This window comes from Macrotis lagotis, chromosome 7 (genome assembly GCF_037893015.1).
Source record: "Macrotis lagotis isolate mMagLag1 chromosome 7, bilby.v1.9.chrom.fasta, whole genome shotgun sequence".
Taxonomy (NCBI): domain Eukaryota; kingdom Metazoa; phylum Chordata; class Mammalia; order Peramelemorphia; family Peramelidae; genus Macrotis; species Macrotis lagotis.
Genome location: NC_133664.1, coordinates 39,263,390 through 39,276,138, shown reverse-complemented (window position 1 = coordinate 39,276,138; position 12,749 = coordinate 39,263,390).

Below are 12,749 nucleotides of genomic sequence, written 5' to 3'. Positions count from 1 at the left end.
AAGGGGTTATGTAGTTCAAGGAAGAAGGGAAGAGAGTTGTTGGGAAAAAGAGTAATTTAAAAAAATTAAAAGAACTGATGAATTATACTATGTTTATAGCAAAAAAAGCATAACTTTAAAATTTTATAGTTAAATGGAAAATATAAATAGACTTTTCAATATTAAATATGAAATATTGGAATAAACAATCCAATAGAACAGGAAGAGTGGCAGATTGCATAAAATGAAGCTTCACAATCTGTTTTTAAAATATTTCTTAAACCCAAAGACATAAACACAAAAATGAGGACTTAGAAAAAAGTCTTTGACAAAGTACAGTACTCTCATTATGCCCCAAACCTGACAATATGCAGGCATAGAGATGGACCTTTTTTAAAAATATCATAATTATCTATATAAAAACAAAAGTAAGCATCCTATGCATTGGGGATACACTAGAACATTCCTCAGTAAATATGAGAATAAAGGATGCCCATTCTCCACACTATTATTTGTTATAGTTCTGAAAGTAGTAACAGCAAAGAAAAGAGAAATTAAAGGCACAAAGTTAGAAGAGGAGGGAAAAAAAACTATGCCTATTTGCTGAAGGTAAACTTGGATAATTCTTCAGATCACCAAAGATCCTAATTGAGATAATAACCTCTCAAAAACCAGCTACATTTCTCTGTAATAGTAACAAAATTCAAGAAACAATCCTAGAAGGAGAAATCTCATTCCAATTAACAAAAAAAAATGCATAAAATATCTGGGGATTGTTCTACCAAAGCACACAAAAGTCTTGTATTGATTCCATTACAAAGTGTTCTTTAAGAAAAAAAAAATATCAAATAGCAGGAGGTAGTCAGAGCTCATGGCTGGGCTGTGCCAACATAACAATGACAGCACTACCAAAGTCAATTTCACTTCTAATACTATACCAAAACAGTTGCCAAAGGGGATACTTTGAAGAACTTGATCAAATAGTAATAAAATTAATTTAGAAATATAGAAGATCTAGAATCTTAAATGGAGTGACAAAGAGAATAGGAACAAATGGGGAATAACATTGCCAGACCTCAAATTACATTATAAAGTAGCAGTCATCAAAGCCATCTGGGACTGATTAAAAATAGATCATTGGAGCAGATTTAATAATGGAGAATCAAAAAAATGGATTTCAAAACCCAATAATCAATAAAGAGGAAACATAAATTACCAAGGAAAGACCTCCCTATCTGATAAAAAGTACAGGGAAAACTGGAAAATGATCTGATGAATATTAGATTTAGACTAAGATCACATTCCACAATACACATTCCAGATTGGTTTGTGGCCTTAAAAATTACCTGGCTTCATGATGGTGGGCAAGTCACTTAACCCCATTGCCTTGCAAAAACAACAACAACAAACAAGTTGGTTCATGGCCTTAATATTAAGGATCACACTATAATTAAAAAAATTAGAATAGAAATATCATAAACCTCTGACAACCACAAGGCAGAAATGTGTTCTTAACTAAAGAAGGAATAGAGGCAATTAGAAAAGATAAAATTAACACTGAACATATGTAAAAAACTTCTGCATAGACAAAATTAGTGCTTAGGGTTATATGAATGGAAGTGGCAAAAATGGGAAAATATTTCTATCAAATTTTTCTGGTATATGAAATACACACACACACACAAACTGTTAGCCAATCCCCAATAGATAAATGGTTTAAAAAGAAATTTACAAAAAAATTCTCAAAAGGAGAACTGAAAAGTATTAATAGTCAAAAAAAAAGAATGTTCTAAATCACTAATAATAAGAAAAATATTAATTAAAAATTGGCTTATGGACAAGATGGCAGACAGAAGATAGGTATGGTGTTAAGTGCTCCTGATTCCCCTCAAAAAGAAACTTCTTAACAGAAATGCGAGGGGCGGCTAGGTGGTGTAGTGGATAAAGCACTTGGAGTCAGGAGTGCCTGGGTTCAAATCCGGTCTCAGACACTTAATAATTGCCTAGTTGTGTGGCCTTAGGCAAGCCGCTTAACCCCATTTGCCTTGCAAAAACCTTAAAAAAACAAAGAAGAAATTCGAGTGACAAAACCCAGAAAGAGAAGCTAGGAGAAGAACATTTACTAAGAAGGTCTGTCTTAGACAACTGTGGGTGAATCCGGAGCGGAGACCAGAGAGCTGGGGGAAACCAGAGGAACAGTATTAGCCACAAAGGTTTGAGTGTGTGGGGGATGTGAGAGTCACCTTTAGCTGCAGAATCTTTGGCAGGGGGAGGAGCTACAGGAGGGTGAGTTCCAACACAGTTTCAGAGCACCCCTGGAAAACAACCAGTTGGGCCAGGGCCCTGAGGACCATACTTTCAGAGAAGCCCTCTCCCCAGAACAAACAGTAACCCCCCCCCCATCCCCTCAGGCTCAGGTGAAGGCAACAGAGTTCACTCAACTGAAAGGGAGATTAACTCTCTCCGCTCAGGGTCCAGCTCATTGTTCAAGGTCAACTCAGACCCTACTGCTGAGGGCCTCAAAAGCTCCAGAGAAAGCAATTGATGCTCCCTACTGGGCAGGCCCTTGGAATTACTAAACCAAATGAACAAAGCCTCTAGGATCTTCAAAAGAAAACCTCTGAGAGCCAGCCCTCCCCACAAGATCCTAGGAAGATGAAAAAGGCCAGAAAAAGGGGGTCCCATGGAGAAATACTTGGAAGAAATAGATTCTAACCCAGAGAAATCTAGCACTTCTGAAGAGAATATGAATTGGTCTCCAGCCCAGAAAGACTTCCTTGAAGAAATTGGGAAGGCGTTTAAAAATCAATTGGAAAAAATTGGGAAAAGAAACTTAAGTGAAAATTAACACCTTGCAACAAGAAAGCAAATCCTTGGAAAATGCAATTGGACAAATACAAAAATAGAATAATTTCTCAAATCCTCAATTGGGCAAATGCAAAAAGAAAATGATTCTCTCAAAGCTCCACTTGGGGAAATGTAGAACTCCTTCAAAAATAGAATTGACCAACTAGAAAATGAGTTGCAAAAAGTAAAAGAAGAAAATTCTTATCTAAAAAAAAAAAGAATAGAATTGGTGGAAATTAATGACTTCATGAGATAGGATTCTGTTAAACAAAACCAAAAGATTGAAAAAAATAGAAGAAAATGTAAAATACTCCATCAGTATAACCACTGACCTTGAGAATAGATCAAGAAGGGACAACCTGAGAATTATAGACTTCCTGAAAACATTGAAGAAGAAAGACAGCCTGGACTTAATATTTAGTGATGGATTTAGTGATGGAAAATTGTCATGATATCATGGAACCTAGGGCAAAATACTTACTGAAAGATTGCACAGATCCCCTTGGGAAAGAGAATCTGAAATGAAAACACCAAGGTATGTTGTGGCCAAATTCCAGAACTATCAGATAAAAGAAAAAATCCTGCAAGCATTCAGAAAGAACCAATTTAAATACCAAGGAACCACAGTAAGGATTATGCAGGACCTGGCCACATCAACATTAAGGGATCCAAGGGCCTGGAATGAGATATTCCAAAGAGCGAGGGAGCTTAGAATGCAGCCAAGAATCCACTACCCAGCAAAACTTAGCTTTCTATTCCAGGGGAAAAGACAGACATTCAACAAAGTGGGAGACTTCCAACATTTCCTGATGAAAAGGCCAGAGCTAAATAGAAAATTTGGGCATCAAACAGGAGGCTCAAGAGAGACACATGAAAAGGTTAAAAAAGGGGGTGGGGTAAAGAAAAAAACCTGCTATCCAACAAGACAAAACTGGCTATATCCCCACTTGGGAGAAAGATTCTCATAACTCTTGAGAATTGTATCTCTATTAGAGAGAATATATTTAGCCAAAAGTGATGGTCACTCATGACTTATCTATGAGACTGTTTTCAAATAAGATGAAACTGGCTAAATCCCTGCCTGGTAGAAAGACTCTAATAACTCTTGAGAATTGTAACTCTATTCGAGAGAATATATTTAGCCAAAAGTGATGGACACTCATAACTTTTCTGTGACTTAGATAAAATTATTTAAAAACATTACCTCCTTAAAAAGGAGGAAGACAGTAAGGAAACAGAGGATGGAGGAGATTTAATGGGGTAAATCTCATTACATTAAGAGGTACAAAAGACCTACTGTAATAGAGGGGAAGAAGGGAGGAGGTGAGAACCACCTTAATCTTCATCTCATCAGATTTGGCTTAAAGTTACTTTAGACACACTCAGTTAAGAAACTTATCTTACCTTTCAAGTATAAAAGGGGAAAAGGGAAGGGGAAGAGGATGGGGAGGAAAAAGAGGAACTAACAGAAGGAAGAGGAGGAAGAAGGGAAAAAGGAAAAGTGGAATGACAGGGGAGGGGGTTGATATAGGAGGGCAAACACACTGAAGGTGGAGGTATTCAGAAACAAAACCCTGGGGAATATGAATAAAGGGAAAAGGGGGGGGGGTGGGAAATACAAACAGAAGGAAGATAGCATGGAGGGCAATAAAGAGTTAGTAATTATAACTTTGAATGTGAATGGGATGAACTCTCCCTTAAAATGTAAGCAGATAGCAGAGTGGATTAAAAACCAGAATCTTACAATATGCTGCTTACAAGAAACTCATTTGAAACAGAGATACATATAGAGTAAAGGTAAAAGGTTGGAGCAAAATATATTTTGCTTCAGCTGCAGTGAAAAAAGCAGGTGTAGCAATCCTTATCTCAGATAAAGCAGCTGCAAAAATAGATATTATTAAAAGAGATAATGAAGGAAACTATAACCTCCTAAAAGGTACCATAGACAATAAAGTAGTTTCATTGCTAAATATTCATGTACCCAATGGAATAGCATCCACATTCTTAGAGGAGAAGTTGAAAGAGCTACAGGAAGACTTAGACAGCAAAACTCTAGTAGTGGGAGACCTCAACTTCCCACTCTCAGATTTAGATAAATTTAATCATAAAATAAACAAGAAGGAAGTTAAGGAGGTAAATAGATTGTTAGAAAATCTAGATATGATAGACCTATGGAGGAAATTGAATGGGGATAGAAAGGAATATACTTTTTTCCCCTTTAGTATATGGCACTTATACAAAAATTAACCTTGTACTAGGACATAAAAATCTAACAACCAATTGCAAAAAGGCAGAAATAGTGAATATATCTTTCTCAGATCATAATGCAATAAAAATCATATGCAATATTGGGCCAGGGAGATATAGACCCAGAACTAATTGGAAACTAAATAATCTCAATTTAAACAATGAGTGGATCAAGCAACAAATTATAGAAAGAATTATTTCATCCTAGATAATGACAATAATGAAACAACATATCAAAACCCATAGGATAAAGTCGAGGTGGCTGTCAGGGGATATATCTTTAAATGCTTAACATGAATAAATCGGAAAAGGAGGAAATCAATGAACTAAATATGCAACTAAAAAATTAAAGAACAAATTAAAACCCTCCAATTAAATACCAAATTAGAAATTCTAAAAATTAAAGGAGAAATTAATAAAATCAAAAGCATGAAAATTGAACTAATAAATAAAACCAATAAAATTAATAAACCTGTGGTCAATTTGATTAAAAAAAGAACACCAAATTGCTAGTATCATAAATGGAAAAAAGGTGAACTCACCACCAATGAGGAAGAAATTAAAGTAATAATTTGGAATTATTTTGCCCAACTATATGCCAATAAGTTTGACAAAGTGAAATGGATAAATTTTTACAAAAATATAAATTGCCCAGATTAAATGAAGAGGAAATTGGGGCGGCTAGGTGGTGAAATGGATAGAGCACTGGCCTTGGAGTCAGGAGTACCCGAGTTCAAATCCGGCCTCAGATACTTAATAATTACCTAGCCGTGTGGCCTTGGGCAAGCTACTTAAACCCCATTGCCTTGCAAAAACTAAAAACAAATAAACAAAAAAGAAATGAAGAGGAAATTAAAAATCTAAATAACCCTATCTCAGAAAAAGAAATTCAACAGGCCATTACTGAACTCCCTAAAAAAAAATCTCCAGAACTAGATGGATTCACAAATGAATTCTATCAAACATTTAAGGAACAATTGGTTCCAATTCTATATAACTTTTTGGAAAAATAGGTAAAGATAGAACTCTACCTAATTCTTTCTATGACACCAATATGGTGCTGATACCTAAACCAGGAAGAGTTAAAGCAGAAAAAGAAATTACAGGCCTATCTCCCTGATCATTATAGATGCAAAAATCTTAAATAAAATCTTAGCAAAATGATTACAACAAGTTATCACTAGGATAATACATTTTGACCAAGAAGGATTTATCTCAGGAATGCAGGGTTGGTTTAATATTAGAAAAACAGTTAGTATAATTAATTATATCAATAACAAACCTATCAGAAATTATATGATCATATCCATAAATGCTGAAAAAGCTTTTGACAAAATACAGCACTATCCCTAATAAAAACACTAGAAAGTGTAGGAATAAATGGATTGTTCCTTAGAATAATAAGCAGTATCTATCTTAAACCACTAACAAGCATTATATGCAACAGGGGTAGGCTAGAGCATTCCCAATAAGATCAGGGGTGAAACAAGGATGACCATTATTGCCAATACTATTCAATATTGTATTAGAAATTTTGGCTTTAACAATAAGACAAAGAAATTAAAGGAATTGGAATTGGGAAGGAAAAGACAAAACTCTCACTCTTTGCAGATGACATGATGATATACCTAGAGAATCCCAAAAAACAATCTAAAAAACTACTAGAAATAATTAGCAACTTTAGCAAAGTCACAGGATATAAAGTAAACCCTCGTAAATCCTCAACATTTCTACATATGACTAGCAAGATACAGCAGAAAGAGCTAGAAAGAGAAATCCCATTCAAAGTAACCTCAGACAATATAAAATACCTGGGAGTCTACCTGCCTTAAGGCAGACTCAGACACTTTTTTTGAAAACAATTACAAAACCCTACTCACACAAATAAAATCAGATTTAAATAACTGGGCAAACATCAACTGCTCATGGATAGGTAGAGCTAATATAATAAAAATGACAATTCTACCAAAACTAATCTACCTGTTTAGTGCCCTACCAATCAAAATTTCAAAAATTACTTTAATGAGTCAGAAAAAGTTGTAAGTAAATTCATAATGGAGAAATAAAAAGTCAAGAATTTCCAGGGATTTAATGAAAAAAAAGTGCAAAAGAAGGTAGCTTAGCCTTACCTGATCTGGCTAAGAAATAGAGTGGTGGACCAGTGGAATGGACTAGGTGTAATAGCAGGAAATGATTATAATAATCTGCTGTTTGATAAACCCAAAGAGTCCAGCTATTGGGATAAAAACTGTCTTTGATAAAAACGGCTGAGAAAATTGAAAGTTAATATGGAAGAAACTTAGATTAGACCAACACCTCACACCCTATACCAAGATAAGATCCAAAAGGTTACAGGATTTAGACATAAAAAAACAATACTATAGGCAAATTAGGAGATCAAGGACTAGTTTACCTGTCAGATCTATGGAAAGGAGAGCAGTTTATGACTAAGGAAGAGATGGAAAACATCAAAAACACCAAAAACAAACTAGATGATTTTGATTACATTAAATTAAAAAGCTTTTGCACAGAGAAAACCACTGTAACCAAGATCAAAAGAAATGTAGTAAATTGGGAAACAATCTTTACAACTAATGATTCTGACAAAGGACTCATTTCTAAAATATACAGAAAACTGAGTCATATTTAAAAAAAAGTCATTCCCCAATTGACAAATGGTCAAAGGATATGCAAAGGCAATTTACAGAGGAGGAGATGAAAGTACTCCATAGCCATATGAAAATTGCTCTAAATCATTAATTATTAAAGAAATACAAATTAAAGCTTCTCTGAGGTACCACCTCACATCTCTCAGACTGGTCAATATGACCAGAAAGGATAATGATCATTGTTGGAAGGGTTGTGGGAAATCTGGGACACTATTACACTGTTGGTGGATCTATGAACTCATCCAACCTTTCTGGAGAGAAATTTGGAACTAGGCCCAAAGGGCAACAAAAATGTGCATACCCTTTCATCCAGCAATACCACTAACTACTGGGTCTATACCCTGAAGGGCTGATAAAAAAAGGGTAAAAACATCACTTGTACAAAAATATTCATAGCAGCCCTGTTTGTGGTGGCAAAGAATTGAAAATCAAGTAAGACAGTTGGGGAATGGCTTAGCAAATTGTGGTTATATGTATGTCATGAACACTATTGTTCTATTAGAAACCAGGAGAGACAGGTATTCAGGGAAGCCTGGAGGGAACTTGAGTTGAGGGAACTTGGAGGGAGATGAGTAGAACCAGAAAAACACTGTACACCCTAACAGCAACATAGGGGTGATGATCAACCTTGATGGACTTGCTCATTCCATCAGTGCAACAATCACGGACAATTTTGGGTTATCTGCAATGGAGAATACCATCTGTATCCAGAGAAGTTTGAAAAAAAGGCCAAAGACCTTTAACTTAGGGGAAAAACCCATTATCTTAATATGTAATTTCATATCTCTTGTACTTTATTCTTCCTTAAGGATATGATTTCTCTCTCATCCCATTCAACTTAGATCAATGTATACCATGGAAACAATGTAAAGACTATTCCTGAACCTATGTCCCATAGCACACCAAGCTCCATACTATCTATGGGGTTTTCTTGGCAAAGATACTAGGGTGGTTTGCCATGATCACTTTAACACAGTGAAATACACAATAATTACAACAGTATTGTAGGAAAGAGTCATGTAACAACAGCATCAACAAAATTAAAAATGAATGTTGCAAAATTATAAAAATCAAGTATGACTTAAAAGAAGAGATATGAAGACTCCCAACCCTTTCAGAGGAGGGACATCTCCCAGGTCTTGTACATTACAACTTTGCAACATGCCAAAACACTGCCAAATTTTCAGACTTTTTCAATATGTTGATAGATTTTGCTGTTCCTACACTCTTCTTTTTTTTGTCTTTAAGTAAAAAGCTGTTTATAAAAGCTTTGTTGAAAAAGAAATAGATTAAAAAGTTGTTTGTCATATGGGATGGATATTTGGGAGGGGAGAGGAAGGGATACTGGTGGAAACTCTGATGATACAGTTAAAAGAAAAGGCATCAATAAAAACTTATTTAAAAATCAAAGATTCAGGGTTCACTCTGGCTCCTTGAGACATTTCATTCCATATTTCCAGGAATATATTTAGAAAGATACTTAACTGCAAAGGAAAGCCAATAATTACTTGTTAAAGTCTCTACTAGGTACAGTCTGTCCTAGCTCCATGAATCTGGAGACACAAAGTCCCTTTTCATAGGAGAGACAAGATATACATATGTAAGTATATGTGAAATAAATTCAATATTATTTTAGGGGAGAGGACACTGGCTGCAGAGGGTGGGGAGGCATCAAATAAAGCTGATGTAGAAAAGAGAAGATCACTCGTAGAAAGATTCTTGAAAAAAAAGCACCCCTCTCATCAAGGGACTTAAAACCTGCTTGAAGCAGAAATTAAAACACATTTACCAGAGGAACCTAATCTTTTCCAACCTCCTTGTTTTAGACATCAGCACAGAGAGTCAGCAAATTAAGCAAATCAAAAAAGAGTGTGGCAAATTCAAGAGGGTACTAGACCCAGTGTACGGTTCTAGATTCTTGCCACTGAACTCCAGTCAAGTGACAACATCTCTGGACATCCATTTCCTCTAGATGGGAGAACATGTCATGAGACAGACCCTTATCCATGACCCAGAAATAAGAACCTCCCCATAGTCACATAGTTAGATGGGAAGCAGCCAAGCTGAAACAGAGACACAGGCTTTTTCCTTAGCTATTGGAATGAAACACTGCCTCCCATTCACCTCAGTTCCAAGACCCTACAAATTCCCTAAAGACTTGATTTTGTATTTGTTTTTATGCTTTCAAGTCCCAGCAACTATCAGAAGAATGCCCTCCCCCTCCGTCACTCCTTTATCAAGTTGTCTAGCTAGTCTTGACTACAAAGAAGGGCAGAGAGACGATTTGTTTTGTTAGCAATATCACAGTGAAGTTCATTCTGGCCTGAAGTAAAAATTCATTCCCATTATTAGAAATAAAAGCATTGCTTAGTGGTTCGGTTCTCAAGGGAAAAACTTCTTATGATACAGATATAGAACATATATATTATCATATAAATTATGTAAATGTAGGTTCATGACATAATGAATATATTCTATTGGGTGAACATATATTTAAACATACACACACATATAAAAATATTTATTTGTAGTTGTTGAGTTGCTCAGTCATGCCCCATTCTTTGTGACTCTCTTTGGGTTTTCTTGGCAACGCTAGTGGAATGGTTCTCTTGCTCATTTTGCAGATGAGGAAACTGAGGGAAGCAGGGCAGAGTGATTTGTCCAATGTCACACAGACACCAAGACATACTGGAAGAAATGATGCCGCTCCTAGACCCAAGCTCTGAAAACCGTAAGGTGAGGGAAAGCAAAGTGGCTTATTTTCTGGCATGGCAACTTTTTATTCAAGGACTTTCTACTGCTCATGGAGGAACCTGGTTGAACCAGAGTCCCCCTTTCAGCTCTAATCTGCTACCCTAAGACCAGGTCCTATCCTGCGCCATAGTGGTCTACATCAGTCATATGAACCAAAGGTCTCCTGATAAGTAGGAGCCATAGATATGACAGAACTCATCCTTCACTTCAGACCATAAATGGAGAGCTCTTCCAGGGAGATCAGAGGCCATGGAATGATGGATTTAGAGCTACAAGTGACCACAATAAACAGGCTAAAGAAACATATCCAAAGTCAATAGCAAGATCCAGTTGTCAAACCCAGGTTCTTATCAAATTCAATGTTGCATCCACTGGATTCCCCTATGTCTTCCCCAAGGCCCAGCAGAGCCCTATTCACTCAATAATCATTGAAACATTTGTTTAATTGAAAAAAAGCTGCTTAGAAGGACTTGCTTGCTACTCACAAAACTCTGGCCTATTGGATATGACTGTAGCTCATCGACCACCCTGGTCCATATTTCCTTTCTCCTCATCTGGGGGAAAGACCTCTAAAACCCCATCTGGAGGAGGATTTCCTACTTAGAAAGTAAAGGGATCAAATCAGTCAATACTTAAAGAAATTAATTCAGGCTATTTTTTTTTTGAAGGACAAATCGTGAGCTGAAAAACTTTGACCACATGAGAAGACAGGACTCATTGGAAAAGATCATTGTTGGGAAAGATTGAAGGCAGAAGGAAAGGGGGAACAGCAGAGGAAAAGATGGCCGTGTCAAAATGCTATGATCCGTGAGATCACAAAGAGCTGAATAGGACTGAATGATAGCTTTAAGCTAGCATGCTAACAGGAAACTTGATGCTTCATTCTGAAATGACTGATGGGAGAAAAGGGCTGAGAATCACACCTATGAGTTAGGAAAGTCACTGGAGTAGCTGAGTAGAGCATGGATCGGATGGAGAGAGACAGGAAGCAAGGAGACCATTTAGGAAGCAATTATAAAGGTCCAGGTGAGATGTGCTGGTAGGACGGTAGCCATGGAGAAATGACAAGATTGCATAACATGGCACCTGCCTAGTCAGGATAGCATCCTCCTTGTTCTCTCACCAAGTCTGTACTAGAGTTAAGCCAAGGCACCATATAAACAGACCACTGCATTGACTCCATACAAGATAAAATGATGAAGGCTATTCAGAATCTGCCTTCACAGCCTGGAATTCTTGAAATAACAGATTAAAGTGTCACTGTCAACTACAGAATGTTAGAGCCGCCTATGAGAGTGCCTGGCCCAGATTTCATTATTTCTTGGTTTGTGAATTAGCTCTCTTCCTCTCCTCTTGGATATCATTTCAGAAGGAGCAGCAGCTGCCTTTTGTACCACTCATTTCATTTTTTTTTTCCTTTTTGTGATTAATGAGGAGACTCACGTAAAAAAGACAGGCTGAATTAATCATAACACATGAATTCCTTAGCAGCACAAAAGCAAATTATTTCAACTTGGCTGCCACCTTTGGTTCCGAAAAGGCTTGTAAGATTCATTGGCACATTTTGGGTATAAGTGACACAAAGATGAATAATTTCTCTTTGGAGCCCTAACCAGGGTAGAGCAGTGGGGGCTTTGCCACAGAGCACTGACATGAGAAGGGGTCATACTTGAAGATGGACTACCTCTTCTCCTGGTACTGTATCCAGCTGTTCCCAACTATCCCCTCCACTGAGGGTCTACCAAAAACATTTTTCTTCCAACTGATTTCAACTAATTTCTATTTGTTCTTCAGGCTCCAGAAGCATGCAACTTATATGTGAAAATTCAATATTCTTATAATATTTATACATGTAGGAGGGGAGGAAGAGAGGGGAATAAGACTTTATAAGCTAACTCAAATTTCTGACCTAAACCTGACCAGGATTCTTGATCTGGAAAATGGGGTGATTGAATAACACCCACTCCCCGCAGTTTTGACACGGGTATATTTCAGATTCAGTTCATGGAACCAAGACAATAACTGCCTGTTTATGCATCAACATAAATTTGACTCTGGAGAAAAACTAATTTATTTCACAGGTAAGGTATAAGTAAAATTGTCATCATCCCTGACAGAGAGAGGCATAAACATGAGGTGTTTGATGTGACTTAGCCCAGCTGTATTGCCTCCACATGCTCTGTTATTAACAGTTTATCTCCTAACCCACCTCCTCAGAAATTGAGCTCTGGGGAATTTGACAGACTTCATGAT